Here is a 4,512-nt window from a genome sequence, read left to right on the forward strand (position 1 = left end):
ATTTAAGTACTATGCATGATTAGAATCATGTTTGTGATGACAACGTCTCTCAAACACCCAGTAGAATTTGTCACTCTACTTTGGGAGAATGAAATGGACGCAAGAGCAGACATACTTGCGGAAACTAAGTCTCCCAAGCATCAAATGGATTAGTCATCCATTTTGGAATGATGTCATAGTGTAAAAACGGATCCTCTACCTTCTAAGAAACATAGACTAATGACTAAGCCTTTATCTCCTCTACCTCATAGTCGAATGATTTCAAGAGAGAGGTAATGTCATAAAATCTAATATCTAACTAACCCAAATGATTTTTTCATAATTAAGTTGATCATTTAATGTGGGAGAATAAACAGGAATAAAATTTAGAATATAGAAATGTGCTTATGGATCTATCTCAACACGAGACCAAAGTCAATGGCTCCAAATGAGAGATGGTATGTCAAAGAGAAATGCTAGCTAATGGAGATTCAAAGACCTTAGGGTTAGCTTCATTAAAGACCTCCAAAGGTTAGTGTTAACATTCCTTAGACCTACTACCTTAGGCAAGCTAGGGTTGAGCTTGAGGTGGGAACCTGGCCAAGCTTGAGGTGCTTGTTGTGCTTGCTGGCTAAGGTGCTTTTCATGGTTGCTAACTAAGGTGCTTGTCACATGCTTGATGATTAAGGTGATTGAGGTTCTTGTCATGTTTTATGACTAAGGTTCTTGAGGGGCGTCATGAATAAGGTGCTCAAGGGGTGAGATGTTTCCAAAGTCAACATGAATCCCTACACAAGGGGGGTCAAGCCCTACAAGAAGGGGCATGAGAGAGAACACACTCACACACTCAATCAAGGCAAGCCAAGTCCAAAGAGGCAACAAGGACAAATGTCAAGCTCCTCCCCATGTTGCCCTCATATTGGTTGATCTTTAAAGGGGTCCAATGAGAATTTAGTTTATGTAAATGATTATCTAGGCATTATCAAGTACTCTATCTCAAAGGGGTAAGGAGGACACTTGTCCAAATGCTATCCTTGTTTCTTGATATGCACTAAGCATGTGATTGGCTAGGCTTGCAGGGGTCAAGGATGAACTACAACAAGGAGGGATCGACCAAAGCAAGCTAGGGGTGTGCTTGGGGTATACTCTCTCACACACACACTCACATGCTCTCATTCTCACTTTGTGAAAGTGAAAGAACTCCATCTCCTTCTCCAAGCTTGAGAAGTTGAGAGCCTACACCAACAACTCTTGGCTATGGAATGTAAATCCAACCAAGAGCCATGCTTCAATGCTATGCTAGACATCTTCTTCATCTCCATTACTATGCTACTATGCTATGCTAATCTCTATGATTAAAGGTATCAGAGGACAATATTTCTTTCTCATAAGAATACTTTTTCTTCCTCTTTCCTACCCTCATTCCCTGCTAGCTCTCTCCACCTTTGAAGGTGTTTGAGGTCTTGGGACTGAGTTCGGGGACAAGTTAATGTGTTCATTTAGCTAAGTTACGGGCATAATTGTGGTGCATGAAGCTCTCTATCTTCATTGCACCATCAAGGTCTCAAGGAACAAAAGCTTGTATTGTACCAAAGTCTTTCTTTATGGGAGAAGCTATAATACAAAATCCTTTTGGAGGGGGGACCGGCTCCACATAAATCTGGTCCTCACTTGTTTTCAAGTTCTCTAATTCTCTCTCTTGCAAAGTATTGTTTATGCCAAGTGAATTAAGTATAATGGTTATGTTGCTACCTCTAATCAAGTTCACCCTCTATTTTCTCAAAGTACTCTCATAAAAATGCTTACTACAGTTTTCTTAATTCTGCTATTCTCAATGTTCATAGTCCATTTCCATTACATATGTGTGTGTGTGTGTGTGTGTGTGTGTGTGTGTGTGTGTGTGTGTGTGTGTGTGTGTGATCTCTTTGTCTCTCTCTCTCTCTCTCTCACTCACACACACACACACACACCGTCTCTCTCTCTCTCTCTTTGGGAAAATTGAATACAATTGCATAAAGGAGGCCACTGGGCATATACATAAGGTCAAAGAAGTCGAACCGTAAGAATTATGAGGCTAAAATGGTCACAAAAAGAAAAGAAAAGATCCTTCCTTACCAACTGTGTCAGGTTTTACTTATGTGCCTTGATATATGTAACACATTCACTTGCAAGTCAAGGTGACACTATGTTGGTATAAAATCAGCCTCAAGATCAAAACACCCTGCCAGCAAACTCACAACAACCCACAATATTAATAATCTTGAAATTATGGCACGTAATAGAGAGTTATATCTACAAAACTTCATCAACTCCTCATTTGAAAGACCATTATCATGATCATCCTCATCTTTATCAAAAGTATGCTCCTTATCCATCAACCGCAAGTGTACCCCATCACTTGTCAATAGGCTTCTCACAACTTGAACAAGCACAAATTTACCCCAAAAAGATCGGCATTGAGTCAAGGCTCCCGTAATGCTCAACCAAGGCATGTTGTTGGTCTCCCTCTACAAAAATCTTTCTTTTGGTAGCTCGCTTGGATGATGGCTTGGAAAATCACACGAACAAGAGGAGGAAGGTTGACAACAAACAGGGTAACAAGTCTATTGGGATAATTTTCTTGCACATAAGCACAACACGACTTCAACATGTTTATGGGGAATTTAAGTGCATGTGTTCCCTCACAATCTAGAATGACCGTTATCCTTGAATCCTCGGTCTCAAGTAAGTGTGTAATCCCATACTCAACCTGAGATAAGACAGCTTGAGCAAAACGTGGGCGGTCATGAGGTTGCAAAATTGCATATGCCCATCAATATGAACAACAATTGATGGCCTCATGCCATCTCATACTGAGGAAAGAAATGGAATGTTTCCACCATTGAATATTCCGTTTGATCAATGTAGCACATCTTTTCACGTCATTGTTTGCAGCAAGAAGGAATCTCTTTAGCTCATCATCCCCTATCCTTATCGGTAATGGTAACCTTGATTCTTCAAGCTCTCTCTTCAATAGTGCAATGTCATCAGGTATGTATTCATGAGATTCTAGAGTCTCTTCCTCCTTGTAAATGTGTGTTGTAACAAGAGCCAAAGGTCCAATAGCTTCAAAATCTGCAACAAAGGCATCATCATTCAAGGTTCTTGAAGGGGGCTCCTCCATGATTCATAGCTTTCCCAATTTATCATTGATTGTCGTCTCAAGAGACAAAAACATTATTGGCTTGGAGATTGCTTGTGAGCCAATTAAAAGATAATTAAAGGCTCTCAATGAAACCCCAAACAAGAGGCAAACAGATGTGGGTGTGCCTTGTCACGATCTCAAGAGCAACCATGTTGATGGCAAAGGCAAGAATCTTACCACTTAACTCGCACGCTCTTCAAAGAAACGATAGCCTGCACCACAACATTCTTGAAAGACTTGACCATTTCCAAAGGTTGTCTTTCCAACAAAGAGCCCTTGGTTGTTGCCGGCATCCTCTAGTCCTGGTCTTTCTCCATGAGGAAAGCTTCAAGGGGACCTCTCGAAAAGCATGAGCCCATAAAGTCTGTTCCTTGTCCTTGTGATGCGGAAATCAACTACACCCTAAGAGAATCATCTACACGCTTCTGTGCCTAACAAAATTGAGTTTGAAGCCCTTATCTGCGTGCTCTCTTCAAAATTTCATGCCCTTGGGCTAACTCTCAAAATAACATCCTCTCTCTCAACTGGATGCTAGCGCTCACTTGCACATGAGAGATGAGAGAGAGAGAGAGAGAGAGAGAGAGAGAGAGAGGTGCTCGAGAAAAACCATTTTCCCAAACATACGAACAAGAGGAATTTTTAATGTTTTGAATTTTTACACTCTTTTTCTCTATTTGGGGACGGAATTTCTCCTTTTGCGCTTGCTCTCAACTGGCATTTTTGAAATAAAAAACAACATGATATTAAGTTGAGACACATTTTTCCCGAACACTGGAGGGGAGGTAGGGTAATACAATCAATGGAGAGAGAGAGAGAGAGAGAGAGAGAGAGAGAGAGAGAGAGAGAGAGGAAGATATATATAAAGGGAAAATTCCGAAAATACCCCCATTTTTTTCATATATTTCAAAAATGTCCCTAATTGTGAGAGCAAATTTCTCTAAAATTAGAAAATCTTGTAGCTATTCATAAGAAGACCGATTGTCTATCATACAAGATGCTAAACTAGAATTTGAGTTGGTTTTGTAGGCTTTGGAGATGAATTGCTTCATTATTTTTAGACATAATTCCCTTCTTTTGCGAGGTATTTTGTGACACATGCTGAGAGAGAGAGAGAGAGAGAGAGAGAGAGAGAGAGAGAGAGAGAGACGCACGTACACACACACACACATTGTGTGTGTGTGTGTGCGCTATATATATATATATATAAATAGAGAGAGAGAGAGAGGGATTTTTAAAAAAGCTCTCTAAAAAAAGCTCGCTCCAAAAATTGATTTTGGAGCGAAGCAAGCTTTTTTAAAAAAATTGATCAGTTGAGCAAACATCTGGAAAAAGCTCTCTCCAAAAGCTCC

The 4,512-nt window shown here is 40.2% G+C and overlaps 1 pseudogene; it reads right to left on the reverse strand.

Moving 5' to 3' along the window:
* Positions 1 to 2,162: 2,162 nt before the first annotated feature.
* Positions 2,163 to 3,839, reverse strand: LOC147460880 (uncharacterized; annotated as a pseudogene).
* Positions 3,840 to 4,512: the final 673 nt, after the last annotated feature.

Source organism: Adiantum capillus-veneris, chromosome 3 (genome assembly GCF_014529385.1).
Source record: "Adiantum capillus-veneris isolate H3 chromosome 3, ASM1452938v2, whole genome shotgun sequence".
NCBI classification, from domain to species: domain Eukaryota; kingdom Viridiplantae; phylum Streptophyta; class Polypodiopsida; order Polypodiales; family Pteridaceae; genus Adiantum; species Adiantum capillus-veneris.